This window comes from Arvicanthis niloticus, chromosome 15 (assembly GCF_011762505.2).
Source record: "Arvicanthis niloticus isolate mArvNil1 chromosome 15, mArvNil1.pat.X, whole genome shotgun sequence".
NCBI lineage: Eukaryota > Metazoa > Chordata > Mammalia > Rodentia > Muridae > Arvicanthis > Arvicanthis niloticus.
This window is the reverse complement of record NC_047672.1, coordinates 70229055-70247886: the sequence shown is the minus strand read 5'-3', so window position 1 is coordinate 70247886 and position 18832 is coordinate 70229055.

Here is an 18832-nt window from a genome sequence, read left to right as displayed (position 1 = left end):
TGAGTATTCCAGTACCAGTATTTAAATAAGCCGAACTCAACACAAAGTAGTATATGTACTAAAATGACTTTCTAAATATAGTCTTGGGTTTAATCCCTGCAGTTACCATCTTGCATATGAAGAACATGATAAATAGCTGTTTCCTTTTATGATTTTCTCCAATGACTCCAAGCAAGCTGGTACTTTCCTAGCCATTAGGACTCAACAGGAACTAATTTTGCAAACTCTGAAAGTGGAATGAGCCCTTAAGTACCTTTCTTCAAAGCCACTGATACAGAGCCAGAAACAAGGCAAAGAAAAAGAAAAAGGCGTGATTGGAATGAAAATCATTCAGGTGGCTTTATTAGAGGACATCACCATTGATTATTCATTAATAAAACAGACACAACTGCTACTACTTTTAGTTTTACATGATGGAAAAAGGAAACTTTTAATATGGAGACTCTCAGAAATTATTGAAACAATCAAAGTGCATATCACAAGAACATGGTAAATCCATTAAAATTCTTGCTACATGAATGTGACGTGTGTCTTCCATAAAGGAGATGGTTTTTTACAACAACACATTAAGTCAAACTTAATTCTGCAGCATCATGTAGGTTTTCCATGCCAGCCACAGCATGGAAATAGACAAATAAATGAATACATTAAAATTGTCCTTGGGACAAAAACAACAACAATAAAAAAAAAATAAGCGCACAAACAATGAAGAACGCATTGTAGGTAAAAGGCCTAAAGACTCCCTTCCTATCCCAGCAGGCCAAAGATGAATTCCACTGAAGCTTGTTAAGAGCCCAAACCATACACACTTCCTCTGCAAACAACCTCAAAATCTCCATCTACATCCCAGCATCCCTTGCAAAAAAAAAGCCTCTGTTTTTCTTACATTTTCAAAAGCTAATTTTTCTCCATGAGACAAAGAAAGGAAAAAACTTCCTTAAAATATCGTTCCACACTGTTCTCTAATCCAATTTTTTTCCCTTTAATGCCAACCTCCCAATCTTAAGACACGTCTCCCTTTAAGTGAATCAGTGTGCTGTTGTAACCTTTTCTATGTGGGATATTTTTGAGTACTACAAATAAGACTGTATTTCTTGGGAATGAATGATAAGAGGAAGAATTAGTTCAGGTAAACATGACATTAGAAACAGTCAAAGAAGTAGAACTGTAGAAATCACTTTTGAAAACAAGCGCTCTATCCTACACCATCTGTGTCTGCTTTGCTAATCATCCAGAGCTTTATCTCTGTTTGGTCTGCAGTCTGGAATGCAGCCTGAGAATAATTTTGAATAGGAAAGCAAGCGGCGTAAACAAATAAAGGGTTACACTCATTACCGGGCATTGGAAAGAAAGAAGAAAATGGTGGCACCCAATTGAGCTGTGACTTTAACATTATAATCCCCCAAATCCCTAGTAGACAGGAGGTGTTGAGACAGTAAGTAGAGTCCATTGAATAATACTTTCAGGAGAACTGCTTCTTATCAAAGTGGCGTTAGCAAGCTCCAGTGGTCATCCCTTCTCTAGTGTTCATATTAAAGAATGACTTTATTAAAAAAAAAATTAAACAAAGAGATCTCTTCACTTTCCTGTAATTTTTCTCGACAGCCTCTAATTTTTGCTGCTTGTAAAATGTCTGAGAGCATACATGCGGTTCCTCTAAGCACTGACTCTACAAGATCCTCCCATACCTACTAAGACTTGTAGAATCCTCCTATGTCTACTAAGACCTTTATTGTAGAATCCTCCTATGCCTACTAAGACCTGTATAGGCACATGGATCTTTAAAAAAGTTGTTCTCAGTCAGTCAAATCTGACTTTTTAAACAATCATGCAAATGCCTCCTATGCATGCATATCACACTATCACAAACATTGTGCATAGACTTTGAGGAATTCCACAGCATTTTGGAAGCAAATCCATATATTCCAAGTGAATAGCAAACACTTGAAATGGGAACAGATTTATAGCAGGAGTGAAAAGTAAACGAGAAAGCAAGCAATAAAAAAGGCAAAACAAAATCCGAGGAATAAAAGAGGAAATAGCCTGAATGTATCTGTGTTAGCATCTCATAAAAGCACACCAGCTTTTCTTTCCTTGGTGCCCATCATTACTCACCACTTTAAGGTGGGTGAGTCAATGACAAGTGACCTTTTCTGCTTCCTACTCGAGGATTCAGCCTGTCTCAGCAAGGATGACCTATATTCCATTACCTAGTTTTGAAAATTTCAAGCCCCAGATATGTCCTATGCAGGCAAGTTTCCAAAATAAAATTAGGGCAAATACTCTGACTGCTGGAGTGCAGAGTGGAGAAACCTGGACTGTCTAGGAAAGCTGAAGATGTCACAGACATGTATCCCTGGGAGACCCAGGAGAGCCTGAGTTTAATTTCAATTCAAACTCAGACTACCATAATTATGCATACTAAAATCTACAGTTTACTTTGTAAAGCATCAAAAGAAAGGTGGATTAATGAATGGATACAAATGTGATGGACTTCATATTCACAAAGAAGCAAACAGTCATGTTAATGGGAGGATGTAGATAGAGAGATGTTCATAATAGTTTTTCCAATTTCTTAGCATATCTGAACATTTTTGTATCATAAAACTTTGGGAGGAAAATATGATTAACAAAAAGAAGTAAGGAATAGAAAGATTATCATAGAATTGACCCAAATAATTTTTGATTGTTAAAAGCTGAGTACAGTAATTGACAGTGTTGTTTAGTGTTTAAAGATTTGTGATTTTTTTTCCTGTGCTTTTAAGTTTTCTACAGACAAAACCTTGCTGCCATAAACTGAACTGCTAGTACAGAATTATTCTGTTGAGAATCAGTAAAGGATGAACTTCAGAAAGGTGATCTACATTGTATATTTCATAGAAGAAGTATATTTTCTCTTTGATGGGGAAAGAGAAGGCTGATTCTGAGGGTAATAGACAGGGAATCAAAAAATCAGGATTTGAGTTTTCTCCAAGCCAAATTCTGTAAACACAGGGATAGATCAGATAAAGAAACACAATGAACACATGAAGTTGATGAGAGAACTTACTAAGACATGTGGAAACCTCTATGGGCCCACACAAAACTATTTTTAAAGACAAACACTAAAGATTTCCTGACTCATTAACATGGCAATCCTCCCCCTTGCAACATCCAAGGATATGCTGGAACACAGAGAATTTCCTCTCTCCTAATCACGTGACTTCCTGTAGCTGTCCTCTCCCACTTTTAAGTTTGAGTAAGTACGGAACAGATTCTTTTGCAACAGTTTGGCATACTAGCTGTTCTTGGAAAGATTTCTAATTGTGTCCACATGCACAGCTACAATTGATTCATTTGAGCCTTTCAAGCACATGTTAACAATGAAAGAATATTAATGATATAATGTAGAGAGATACAATGTAAATTACTTTGCCTGCCTTCCAACTTACATTTGTTAAGTAAAAGGAGTCATCTTTTTCAAGAAGAATCTATAGGAGTGGTATCAGAAATTACATACAGACATGTACACACACGCATACATGCATGCATGCATGCATATACATGCACAATATTTGTATTCCAGCAAAGAATTTACCAAAAGGTCAGGGTGACATATTTGTTATTGCAGAACAGAAGACAAAACTCTTTAGATTAAATCTCCATTAAAACACTGATCATTTGTCATTCCTGCTTTTATCAGTCGACTTTGTAGATAGTAACCATAAGAGTCTTCCCTTTCAGTAACATAACAAAAGTGAAGGCCAAGAACAAAGAATTAACCCAAAACATGAGAAAGGAAGTTATTCTTACCTAATACTTACAGGTTTCTGTTCCATTCAATGTCCCTACTACTACAGCCACACATCAGTAGGAACTGATGGGTAAGTAACGGAACAGCAAGAAGCAGTGGTGTTTCTATTCTAGATTCATACTCTGTCTCAGTGAATGTAAAACACATAATGAGTTGTGAGCATAACATGAATGGCTGGAGCTTATTTCCTCATATCATCTAAGAACAACAATAGGTGATTCCATCTATTGCTTATGAATGTGGATTTGGACAGAGCAATCAGAAGCAGTGAGATAAAAACGACAAATTACACTTGACAGACTATGATTTCCCCCTGATTCTCTGAATACAGGCATCAAGGAGGGCAGCATGTGATCTCTGCAGCTGCACAGAGGCAAATGCAAGTTGTACTGTCTGCTGAGTCTATGGTCCTTTGTCCTTGCAATAGATAGAGTAACCCAGAATGTAAAAGTAGATATTTAACCCTTCCCCCAAAGTCTCTGAGGAAGCGAATAAAACCTACCTCGGGAACCCCTGAGGGTAGATTTGCCTGTAGTCCACACTATAGAACCACACTAATAAGCCACTATTGTGGGAAACAAGTACATAGCATGTGAGGCAATCATTGCATTTTTACTCGCAGTTATTCATCCTCTGTACAGGCATCTTCATTAACTGAATTCTGAATTCTTCCTGTAAACATGAGTCTGATTTGAATACCTGATGTGACATTATTTGGCCCATAGGGCAAATCAGGCGGGGCAAAGTAACAGGTACAAAACTAACCGCCCAAGTAGCTTTTTTTTTTCATCGCCATGAGAAGGCAATGCCCAGTGTAGACTGTGAGTGCCAGGAGGAGGACAAAGAATGAACCCGAGGTGCTTCAGCCATGATATTCCCCAAGCCAACTAAAATGGAGCCTGCGGTGAGCCCAGTCATACCTAGCAGATACCGACAGAAACACAGAACCATATCTAGCCTTGTTAAGTGGAATCCTCTAAACATTCTTTGGTGTCAGCCACTGAATTCTTGTGGTTGCTTGTGACTCAGTTGAGGAGTTTAGCAATATCTCTGTGTCTATAGTATTTTCATCTGAGTAACTGGTTGGCTCATTACATGTGACACTGATGTCACACATGAAACATCCCGACCAGCCATCACTTTCAAAATGATTAAAAAGACTTACCTGCAAATTGTCTACATCTATGGTTTTATATTCCTAATTATGGAAAAATTACATTATAGTATCTATCAAAAGACCTTGTCTTTCTGTTTTTTAATTTTAAAGAATGTCAAGCCATGACATTATTTGATGTTATCATACAATAATGATGATGATGATGATGAAAATGAAGAAGGAGTTTAATAAAGATAAACCCAATTCTCTAGAAGTTTTATTTTTTTTTTAATAGGTGAGTGCTTTTGTTGGGTGAAATTCTAAGTTAATTCTGAGGCACTCAGATGATCACTGCTGGCCCTTTTTGCTTTCTTAAATTTCATTACTTAAAATAGTCAAATTGTAGCTTCATGCATATATATATATATATATGTCACAAAATTTTAACACACTATTTCATTTAATTCAATATTAGAAATTTTGTGTATTTAGTGGACATGACCAAAAATATTTTAAGGAATGAAATTATTTTGAGGTGAGAGTATATACCAGCCAGTCTTCTAATGAATATCTAAGAATAGTTGCTTTTCATTAAGAACTTGGAGATGTATTTTGCAAATAGATCAGAAATAAATTTCAAAAATAAGAAAAATCAACATTACTTTCAAGTGCCAAGCTTGACGAGAGAGAAAGGCTTTGTTCAGAGGTTGGTATTATTGTGGAAGGAAGAGACATTTACATGTTTGTGCATCCTGTATTATCAGGTTTAAATGTCAAAACAACTGTCAATGCATATTTTATTATTCTCATTTTTTCTAGAAATTTCACAGTTATCTCAAAAACAGTTTTAAAGCCTGATACAAAGTCTCTGAATATGTCATCTGTAGACCCATGGAATTCCCCAAGAACTTTCAAAGCAGTCATGAAGCAAAAACTCATTTTTATAATAGGACTAACATACCTTTTTTTCTATATTACTTGTGCATTCTGGTACAGAAGAATTGGTGGCTATACCTATTGATAGTTTGTCATTTATCAAGTTATGGTCACCAAGCAGTACCAGAAGTCACTTATTCTAGTCTTCATTGGTAAGCAGCAGAGGGAGGAAGAATGCCTTTGGATGGTGCTGGCAAGGTGGATCAGTGTTTATTGTCACCTGCTGCCAAGCCTGGCAACTTGAGTTAGGTCCACAGTAACCATAAAATAGAAAACTAACTTTGACAAGTTGTCATCTGACCTATATACCCTCACTGTGGCATTCATCCCCACAAACATACACATATGGCAAATGCACACACACTAAAAATAAGTAAAATGTAAATTCACCATTGGAACTAGAGATGTATCTCAGCCAGAGAACAGCTAGCCTAGCATACACAAGGCCCTGAATTTAACCTTCAGGACCAAAAGATGTAGAGGGAGGAGAGAGGGGGGCAAAGAGGGAAAGGGAATGAGAATTTGACTAACTAATTGTAATCCTTAAACTTATGGTAAAAATAAAAGCCATTTCTCGAGTACATATTATTTTAATATTCTGTGCAAAAGTAAAACAACTCCAAAGGACAAACACACACACACACACACACACACACACACACACACACACACACACACACACACGTATGCACATAAAACAAAAGAACTGCATGTAAGTCAATTCTGCAAAAATTGCTGGTTGTCTTGGAGAAGGTAACTGCACTTTTAGTTATTGCAAGGTAAGCACACCACTTTTTTTTTCATAGAGTACCTGTTTTAACTTTGAAGGATGACTGACAGATAAACTAGGGCCACTCAGATGGAGGCATTTGGCAGACATTTTCTTCAACATAAAACAAAGTAAGCATGCACTTCAAAGAAAATAATTGACAGCGATTGTTGCCCATGATAAATTTGAGCTTTTGTGCTAAAATTAGAATTTTGGGGGAGTTGTATCTGCTTTTGTCAGCTTAACTGCTTCTCAATCCATAAAAGTCTTTCCTGGTTGGATTGATGGTGCAATCAATTAGGCAGCTTTCATAATGAGGAGTGTCAACATTTGAAATGGCTGTGTGATTCACTGTAACAATAAGCCATGGGAGACATTACAAAGTCAGGCAAGCAGAAGACACACAGGGCTTGTAAGATACCCCAGTACAGTAAACTTAGCAAAGAACAGAAAGCCTATTACTAAGGTTTCTGTGGCTAACCTTTACGAAACAACCATTTTTCAACTCTGGTGCAACAATGAAGAAGAATATTTACAAGTATCTGCCCACGTTTTACAATATCCCTATGTTTTTTAACTTAACCGTGTTGGATTAAATTGTCTTTACATACTTTTACAGTGAAACATGTCACAGTCAACTAAATTCAGTGACCCATATATCTTCTATTAAGACACTAAGAGTTGGGCTTGGTGGCACACACCCTTAATCAGATCTTTTTAGTTCTAGGACAACCTAGTCTACTTAGTGAGTTCTATACCAGGCGGGGCTACATAGTGAGAGCACGTCAAAACAATTTTTTTATGATTCTTACACTTTATTTTATTGGTTAGTTTATTTATTTACATTTCAAATATTGTCCTCCTTCCTGGTTTCCCTTCTGCAAACCCCCTAGCCCATCCTCCTCCCCCTGCTTCTATGAGAGTGCTACCCTACTCACTCACTCCTAATTCACCACACTAACATACTCCTACACTGGGGCATCAAGCATCCACAGGACCAAGGGCCTCTCCTCCCACTGATGCCCAACAACGCCATCCTCTGCTAGGTATGCAGCTGGAGCCATGGGTCCCTCTATATGTATACTTTCGTTGGTGATTTAGTCCCTGGGAACTCTGGGTGGTCCAGTTAGTTGATATTGTTGTTCTTCCTATGGGGTTACAATCCCCTTCAGCTCCTTCAGTCCTTCCCCTAACTCTTCCATTGGGGTCCCTGTGCTCAGTCCAGTGGTTGGCTGCTAGCATCCACATCTGAATTGATCAGACATTGGCAGAGCCTCTCAGGGGATAGCTATACCAGGCTCCTGTCAGCAAGTGCTTCTTGGTATCATTATTAGTGTCTGGGTTTGGTGTCTGCAGATAGGATGGATCCCTATGTGGGGCAGTCTCTGGATGGCCTTTCCTTCAGTCTCTGCTCCACTCTGTGTCCCTGAATATCCTTTAGACAGGAACCATTCTGGGTTAAAATTTTTGAGATGAGTGGGTAGCCTCCTCCCTCAACCAGAAGCTGTGGCTATCCACTGGATATGGTCTCTACAGGTTCTATCTCCCCTTTGTTGGGTATTTCAAATAGTAAATGTATGTGCAAGCATGAAAATAATATACACTTTTTACAACTGAATGCAAAGACAGGTGAATATCTGCTTTAATCTTCTATTAAAATAGAGACTGAATATGTTTGCAAAAGTAATGTATTTTTCACATCTTTTATGCTGGATTTACAGTTACTTCCATAAAATGTTATTTGTGCCTTATTATTTTATACTCAACTAGAAGGCTGAAGAGTGATAGTTTGTTATTTTATAATAATTTTATCAAAGCAATTAAATTTCAAATATAATAAGAATCAGTATATATAATATACATTTTAAAACCCCGTCTGGGGACAAACATTTTTTTAAAATACAGATAAATCCTGATACCAAGACATTTGAATCTTGATTTCTCCAAAGTAACACAGAAAACATTGAAGCCCTGTTTATACTGACTAAATGTCCATGCATATTGCTGCACTTCATGGCAGAAATACTATACGGTGTGAAATTTCTAAAGGAAAAAAAAAAAAGAGTTACTCTCTAACCATCTTAAAACACATAAATACATAAAAAAATTTTGGTTTGATAGAAATTTAATATTATTGGAAACATTTTAGATTTTATAATCCCCACATTACATGTTAAGAATGACTTAAATGCCATTTGTAACTATTATTTAACTGAAACAACATCTTGCTTTGTGCCAGAAGGAAAATCACTTCTTTCCTCAAAGATTAAGAATGTAGTTTTAGATTAGAGACCTGGGTGGTGAGAGACTCTCAGGGCTCAAAGGGAAAGAGAGGCCTTAGATGAAATGCCCTACAGTGGACAGAGAGAACTTGTAGAGTCCACTTCCAGTAGAAAGACAGGACATCAAGTGGAGGGATAGGGCTGCCATCCCACAGTAAAATACTCTGACCCAGAATTGTTTCTGTCTAAAAGAAATGCAGGGACAAAAAAGGAGAAGAGCCTGAGGGAAAGGAGGTCCAGTGACAGGCCCAAATTGGGATCCAGCTCAAGGCAAGGATCCGAGGACAGAGACTATTACTGGTGCTATGGTATGCTTACAGATAGGAACCTAGCATGGCTGCCCTCTGAGAGGCCCTACCAGCAGCTGCAAGATATTTGTACCCAACCAATGGACAGAAATAAGGGACCCCTATGGTTCAATTAAGGAAAAGCTAAAAGAAGCTGAGGAGGAGGGTAACCACACAGGAAGACCAGCAGTCTCAACTAACGTGGACCCCCGAGATCTCTGACACTGAGCCACCAACCAGGCAGCATACATCATTTTTTGTCTTTGAGGTACTTACACTCTTTTAGTCCAGTATTCAGGAAATCACGTTAGCTATTATGAATGAATTAGACCACTGTTTTGCAGACTATTACAGTTTAGTACTTTTTCTGACTCCATTTTGGTGCAGTCAAAACAATTTTTTTTATGTTTGGTGTCAATTAAAACATTTTTAATCTTTTTACTTGAACTAAAATGTTCAATTAAAAGTTCCTACTTCTTTTCTTTCCTCCACCTCTCCCATGTCTTTCTACATCAAGTTGATAGCCTCTTTTTCTTTATTATTGTTACACATACTAACAATAAAACAGATCCAGCCGGTTGTGTGTGTGTGTGTACATACACATGGCATATATTTATGTAATGATACCATTTTTAAAAAAACAAATGTTTAAGAAAATGAAATGTTAACTGTCCTGATTTGTTATTACATCTTGTGTGCATGCTTTGAATTATCACCAACATCCCATAAGTTTGCACTATTACAATAATAATTTTTAAAAAGACATGACAACAGGATTAAACTAGTGGATGTTTTATGTCCCAGGTTAAGGTGAAGAAAAGCTTCCGTGTATGTGGGGATAAAACAAGAAGCTCACATTGAATCGAGAGCAGATCTTGGAATCTCGAAATGTCAGCACTGTGAAATCTGACAGAGGCATCACACATTGCCTCTGTGGAAGGCGCTTGCATATTATCCACTAAATGCAAAATCACTAAATCTACCATAAGCACTATTAATTTACTCTTAAAGTTTTCTAATTTAAAATAGCTCCTGCTGGTTTATATTAATAGTAAGAGTCAATCCTAGATCTAAAACAATATTCCTTCCTTTAAAGAGTCATGGAAGCAATTTCTTAGTTTCATAAGTGAGTGTGCCCCCTCCTCGAGAGCCTGTTTATTTTCATTTACTAGGCACCAGAAGTCAGTGAGGCTGACAACAGGCTACGTGTGTTTTCGCCTTCACTTGTAATTACAGTGAGACTGAAAGCCCAGCCCTGGTAGAATATATGGTTACCTAGTACAGATCTCAATGGCTAGTTGGTTTGGGGACCCTAGATTTTTGTGTTTGGAAATCTATTTCTTGCTATCACGTCACTTTATCTTGATCTATGGTTGTAATTTATGTTGTCCTCCTGCAATATGTATTCTCATAGTTCTCATATTTTAAAATGATCCTAAAGTCATTTTAGGACAAAGGTATCAATATTCTACTTCTGTTTTTCTTTTTTCTCAAAACTAACAGTGATAGTACATAAGCATATGCCAGTGGTGTCTGTGCATGTGTGTGTATGTGCTCGAGTGTGTGTGTGTGTGTATGTTATATTCCAAAGAAGTTTTGAGTTCTTGGCCTAATACTCACATATTTAATCATACCTTATTTTCCATCATATAAAAAATGGTGGTACTTATAAACCATTGCAGACACTCTGCCAGATTGCCAAATGTAAACCATAGCATAGATCTGTGTGAGGTACTTGAACAGTTTTAGGTATACAATATGGGGCCATAGAAAACAGTCAAGAACTCTAGCATCGAAATATTTTCCCTCAAAAATTTGGATCAGATAACAATGGAAAGCAGTCAATTAAGCAATGCAGACTAAACTCTTTTTGTACAGTTGTTTAAACAAAGCAAGCCTAATCTTGCCCTTTATCTGACAATATCAACATCCTTGAAGGACCTTGAAGACAAAGAATAATCAGAGAAAGCTCTCTGACAGTAACTGCCACGCCTTCTCAAGTTTGACAGTCAAATGACAATATGTGATTAACAATAGCAGGTGGGACAATACCCGAGGACTCTAAATACTTCTCTTAAGTACAGTTCAGGTGGGGGACACAAATCTAGGCAGTGCTGCTGCTCAGTTCAAGGTGATCATCAGTAGCAGGGAGTTGTGCTAATCAACAAACATCATGAAATGCAGATTTGTAGTATACTAATATACTGTGCAAATGCTTGAATCAAGAAAAAACCCAAATGCTTCCGAAGCCAAGGAACGTGGCCATTGTTTGTCCATGCCGGAATTTGTCACTGATTGAGAGAAGTCTCAATAGTTCTCTCTAAATCATACAAAGGGAACAGTTGTGGTGAATCCAAGGGTTGGTTGTTTTTTTTTTTTTTTTTTTTTTTTTTTTTTTTTCCAGTGATGGAAGGTATAGCTGTGGTGAACAGATCAACAATTGTAAGTGAAAGAAGTGTTCAGAAAAGGCACAGGAACTTCCCAGAGCAGACAAAGCAAAAGCGTCTTTCAGAGAAAGAGAGAAAAGTTAATCCTCTGAAAATGGAGTCTACACTTAGAAGACTGATTACTCATTTCAGTGTCATCCAGCAATAAAACTCATAGGACTGCATTAAGAGTAAGGCTTTACTGGGTCAGCTGTCTTCTGTAGCCAAGCAAGGCTCCTAGCAGTAGGACCGGGACACCAAGCAAGCCCCAAAATCTATGGCCCACAACCTGCCAGGTCTGCACTGAGTGAGGCAATAGTGACCCAGAACTTGTGGGATTGGCCAACCAATGAATGACTGGTTTAACCTAAGGTCTACACCATCAGAGGCAACAGCCAGGCCCAACACTACCTACATGGCTAGGATCTGGAAACTAGATGGCTCAGAGACCTAGGGTGAAACCAAACACAACTGACAAAAAAACCAAAAGCAAACAACCAACCAAAAATCAAAATCCCAATGTTATTCTGCTGTACTCATAGATCAATGCCTAGCCTAACTGGCATGAGAGAGACTTCCTCCAGCAGCTGATAGGGGCTCATAGAGAGACCCTAGAGAACCCACAGACAAACACTGAAGATCTCCAAGCAGAGGAAGAAGAATTATAGGAACCAGAGGGATCCAAGATACTATGTGAATAGGCCCAAAGAATCAACTAAGCAGGGCTCATAGGGGCTCACATGGATTGAAGCTGCAACCATGGAGCCTACATGGGTCTGCACCAGGGCCTCTACATACACACTGTGATTCTTTAGCTTGAGGTTTCTGTGAGATTCCCAAGGACGGAAGTGGAGGTATCTCTGACTCTTGCCTGGTCTTGGGACCCTTTTCCTCCTCCTGGGTTGTCTTGTCCAGCCTTAATAGGAGGGTATATGCCTAGTCTTATTGCATCTTGTTACACTGAGTTCAGCTGGTATTACTGGGAGGCCTGTTCTTTCCTGAAGGGAAATGGAGCAGTGGATCTGGGGGAGGGGAGATGAGGGAAACTGGGAGAAGTGGAGGGAGGGAAAGATACAAGTGAGATGTACTGTTTGAGAGAAGAACAAAAAAAAAATTTAAAAAAGAGGAAGGAAGGTTCTAGCATTGGTAGAATTGGGTGAAATCTTACCTCTACCTCGAGCGTGGGTGATACAACTTTGCCTCACATTATCACACGAACTGTAAAGTAAGCATGCTAACTTATGCACTCAGGTTGTTTAAAATAAAACATGCAGGTGAAACAACACTTGGCCTCACTCAAATTCTCTCTGTGATGGATGCATCTAGACAACAATGCAGTTATAAACACAAAACTATTGCCACAGGTAAGTCGCTGCTTGTCCCTTCAACCATGCCAAGCGAACAACCTCAAATTATATCACAAAGAGTTGCCTTCTAATTACTAATCAAAGATGGTAATTAGGGCCTGGGGGAAAAAAACTTTGGTAAATATACTAGTGAGAACAGAACATATAGAGGAACAGTTATCTTTCATGAACCAGGGAGTTCAAAATAAGTGAACATGAAATTGGGAAACATATAAACGAACTGACCAAAGGAGCTTTCCAAGGTTACACGGACAATCTCGCTATGCCTTGTCTGTACAATTGGAAGAATTATGTTACCAGCAAAGGCCTAAAAGGTCAGTCTATCTATGTCACTGCTGCAGCTGGGCTCATTCTGACACCGTAGAGGCCCACAGTCTATCTATGTCACTGCTGCAGCTGGGCTCATTCCAACATCGTAGAGGCCCACGGAATTCCTCCACCATCGACTTTTCAAACCTCTCCAGAAACTAATTCTTCTGTTTTCTTTGGTAACTCTCCCTAAGTCTCAAAGGCCTGCTTTGCCAGAAAGAAAAAAAAAATCCTACTCTGTGGCTAAATTAAGCCCTTCCGTTTTATCCTATCTTGTTTTAATCTCTCACTAGAGAAACAGGTACTGAAATTCAAAAAATAATGTGAAGTCATTAATTAGGTAAAATTCAGTGATTTCTTTTTGTCTTGGATCATTTTCTGATAATAGCCTTTGCCTTGAATATTCTTAAGGAAGAATACTTTCTTTATTCAAATCTTGAATGACGGGGTAATGCTGTTTTCCAAAATTGACCTCAGTAAAATCTCTCATCTCACATACCTCTTGTCCATCAACAGGTTGAACAATTCAGCGTCTACATTTCTGGTAAAGGAGCCAGATCCAGTATACAAGTGGTGTGACTGTCCTGAATCTGCCCTGCTCACAAACAATCCACCTTGAGCCAGGTGGTGAGACCACATGAAGAAGCCTTTAGCCCACATGCAGTGAGATGCCATGCTCCAGCTCTCTCTTGACCTAGCTCTAGTCACAACGCGACTACTCCTGCAGAAGTCACCTAGCCTGCTCCAAATCCCTGTAAAGCCCCAGCTAAAATCTTTAACAGAAATTGTTGAGAAGTAGTAACAGGATCCTTGGTACAGTTTTCAAGATATAGTCTTAAAAATTATTTTTAATTATGTGTGTGTGTAAGGGGTAGGTATGTATAGATAGATGTGTAAGTGTCGACCGAGGTCAGAGGTGTCAGGTTGCCCTGGAGTTGGATTTCTAAGTGGTTGCAAACTGTTCTGTATGAGCACTGGGAACTGAATTTGGAGCAGCATGAGGTGAAACCACTGAATAATCCTGTATCCCCAATCATGGTTGATGTAGAATGATTTATTATTCAGGGATAAGAAATGGATCATCCCATTTACTGGAAACCTGTAGAGATATATAGGTCTGGGACTTACAAAGAAAGATAAATCAGGGCCCAGGGAGGTATCAGTGGTTAAGAACATGGGCTGCTTGCTCTTCCAGTGAACCTGGCTTCAATTCCCAGAACCAAGATATCAACTTGTCAGCCAATATTTATATCTATATTTCCATAAATATATAAATATATATATTTCCAAAAATATATCTATATTTCCAGTCCCAGAGTATATCACACCTTCTTCTGGCCTCTGTGGGTACAAACATACACACAGATAAAAAAACCCATAAATATAATTTTTTAATGTAAATAAAAAGAATCAATAACCCATGACCAGCATGCATAAATAAACTACTACTTAAAATATTTTTGTATGATAATGTGTGTAGGAATTCCATGATCTGTAAAACATAACATATATGCTAAATAATTTAGCTAAATGATGGAATGAATTCCATAATAAACATACTAACTATCAACAAAAAGGAAATACCATTATCTTTCAAGACACACTTTTTTTTTTCTTTGGATAACTTGACTGCTTTTTCCAGGAAGGATTAATTATTCCTCCATGTTTTGTCCCTGGGTACATCTGTCTTACATTTTTCCTATTCCTGTTGCATAACTATTCAATTCTTCTTACTGAAATTCCCCAATATACTACAAATTCCTTGAAAAAAAGGTTCTGTGTCATCATTTGCCCTGGTGTGTCTACCTGTGACTAGACCACCCATCACATGGTATTTCTCAATCTACATTTACCGAATGAATGAATAAATGAATGAATGAATGAATGAGTAAATATGTGCATGCCTGAGTGAGTGAGTGAGTGAGTGAGTGAGTGAGTGAGTGGCAAGTGAGTGGGTAAATGAGGGTGTGAATGAATGAGAGAAGAAATGAGTGAATGAATGAGCTAGTAATGGTTGAATGAATGAGCAGAGGAGTAAACATGTGAATGGATGAGCAAACATATGAACATCCATTTTATGGCAGGTGCTTAAAGTAATAGCCATGATAAAAAAAAAAAAGCTTTTTAGGCATAAATGTGTAATTTGATTTTCAAAACACTCATCAGGGTCTGAAAGACAATGGAAAGGAAATCTGCCTTTTCAATTTTTAATCCCTACATTCAACAATTCCATTCTTGTGCAGCCTTATTTTCTTCCATTTCTGTTGTGTTTTTTTTTTTCTTCCCTCATCTGTAATGACCCTGAAATTCTGAAGACTCTAACTTCCTCTTCAATCACCCATCCATTCTTGCCTATCCACTTTTGGTATGTTAGGAGTGTTTCTTTAGAGCAATTTAAAGGTAATAAGTCAATTTTAAACTTGAAATATATAGAAAACCATTTTATATAAAAAGGAGTTGAAAAACTGTAATTCTGTATTCCTATAGTTTTATATATGATTGTACTTTTAGATGTCTATTTTGAAAGGAATCCACATTTTTTTGGTTAATGGAATTATAGCTTATCCCAATATAAAGCAACTTAATTTTCAGAGTATTTGAAACCTGTGTTTATATGACATTCTGCTTCTCAATCCTGTACACTTAAGAGTTAATGAGACTAGATTCAGAGTTGTTAAGTTAATTATAAACAGGACAGCTATGATAAGAACAAACCCATTAAATAAACAGGTTATAAAATCATATAAAAACAGGTTATAAAATGTCCTAATTTGTCATAGAATTTCCTAACTTTAGATTTATTTATTTTGTAATTTATATGTATGTGTGTTTTGCCTCATGTATGTATATACGCCATATATGTGTCTGATGCCCACAAAAGTCAGAAGGCATCTGACCCCTGGAACTGGATAACAGATGGCTATAAGCCATATGGATGCTAAAATTTAGCCTTGGCCCTCTGCAAGAGCATCATGTGCTCTTACTGATTGAGGCATCAGTCCAGTCCATTCTGTTATTTGAATAGTAGTCTAATACTTGTTTAGCCTTTTATATCAAACATGTAATTTATGATATTCTCATCTTAAAAATTCTTATATCAGTAGTTAATTCTTATTATTGGCATTCACCATCAATTCAACATCTAATATTATTTGCAATTTATTGTATTAATCAGACTGATTCATTTATAAATCATGAATAGTTTAAATATTTAAACATAACCTTGGCTTCTCCATTATCTATTAGTCTTACCTATGTACAGAACTTTTCAATTTATTGACATTTTGTTAGCTCCCATTCATATAGCATGATGGATGCTTATAATTTTGCCTGAGTCAGATTTAAAAAATTGAAGGAAAAAAAATCTGTCTATGGATTTTTGTTTCAGGGTACAATTTCTATAAGTGATTTCTTAATATCATAGTTTGCTAGGCAGAGAGCGCTTTAGCTTCCACTTTTAAATTGTGAACTGACTTGGCTTTAAAATTTCAGAAACAATTTAGTGAGCATTTACTTTCCCATAGAAAGTATTAGTAATACAGCCACATAAACAGTATTGAGTTCCTCGTACTGAGAAGTATGTATTGCAGGCAGGTTTTGTACTGATGATTACAGGTACTGAGGTTGACCATGAAGCAGAACTGCTTAGCTTGTAGTACACATTAACATATATATTCATCACTAAAACTCAAGAGCAAGACTCTGATTGTCTGCATTTTACCCAGGAGTAAGCCAAGGCACAACGTCCAGTACATCCAAAGCGATTAAGGTAAGATAAAACCCTGGGGCTCTACAACTTTAACCCAAACACTTTTCTTCTCGTGAACACTGTTGAATAATCCTATCTGTTTTTTGGCAAACTGAAATAAAAAGAATTTCAACTGGAGAAAAGTATCCTCCAAATTCTTATGGCTGCTGTGTCCTCTGTCACCTATTTTAACCTATACAAGTTTGACTAGAAAACTGGGGCACAGCAGAGCGTACTCAGGACAAAATGAGGGTGGAAGCCTTGAGGCAAGTCCTAATATGGGGCAGAGTTTCTGTCACTAGTACTCTGTGTTCGCCATCTTCCCACAGGTGCTCCAAATATTTATGGTACTTCTTCAATACATGAACATAGTCAAGGCATGAGTTTTCTGTTAGTGGAATTAAAGCTATTGTAAATAAAGATACAAACTTTTTTTTTCAAAGTACTTTTTCCTATGTTTATATGGTATACTGCTCCTTGGTCCTGTTCAGCAAAGAGTTAATGAGACTAGACTCAGAACTGGTAGTTAATCATAATCAGGACAGCTGTAATAAGAACAAGTCCATTTAATTAGGCAGCCCTGCCTGCTGTCTTTCTTTGTTTCTTTTTGAGGGACCCTTTCTCAATTCTCTGATTCCAAAAAGTGAGTATCAACTTTACTTGACATCCAGAATATTGTTTATTTGATACTGTAGCTTCTTTAGAATGCTGTTGGAGCTCCCCGTGCTATTTTCCTGCTGGGTAGTGTATGATTTTCAACAGATCTTTCTACAGTCACAGTCACTTGTTAAAGATAAAGAAAAATCCTTCTTGCCAGGACTAATTCCTCATAGCTTCAGAGTTCATATCTATTATATTAACAAATATATGCTCCACATACCATCTGGGCTCAGCCCATAGAAATCAGCCATCATCCCAAATCTGCCACATAGCAATCAGATCCGTTGAAAGAATTTAAAAGATTATGCACTTCATTCTGTCATAGCTAAATGATCCCTTTTACCCACAGCTAAAAATATTACATGCCTCCTGACTTTGTTTAATTGTTCTCAAAGAGCAATTTTGTAGACTGTCATTGTCACTTAAAGTTTCAGAAGAGCCAGCTCTCAAGCAGAAACTGAAATGATGAAACTCGAAAGGTTAGCATAAAACCAGAAAGAGAGATGAGTCCAATAAAGGTGAGGTGAAACACTAGGTGGTTCCAATTCTTGATTGGAACATCCCCAGCCCCACCCTTTCTGAGAATCTTAAGGGGCAGAGTAGCCACTTTTTAGCCATTCAGTTACAGGAGCTTGCTGACCCTGAGGTTAATGTCTGCCTGGATCACGCACTTTCCTTTATAGAGTCTAAAAATATGATGCCAAAGAATGTTTAATGAGTTCCAGAGAGGTAATCACCAGCACAAAAGTGAATTTAAACTTCACACTCATGCCAGCTAGTGCTTCACGGACAGAACTGCAGCCAACCAAGCTACATTTTCTAACCACCGCTTTTCCCTAGGCATTTGGGTGTCCTTCTATGCCACATTGTTCCACGGTGCAAGTTTTAATGGTCCATATGGACCTCCAGTTCTGATTTAGTCTAAGGGTTTTCTTGTTTTTATGACACATTGATTATCTGCTTGTCAGCCCTGGTTCTCTCTACGTTTATTTAAGAACAAAAGAGGAGACGCCATTGGATAAAATGTAACCTGGCAGAGAAAAAGCCAATTTCTTCTGATAACAATCAAAGACAATGAGATAGTAGTATTATCAGTGTGTTGAATTTTTGCCACTGTTGATTATCAGGGTTTAGGGATGACTCTTCAATTTCAAAGATC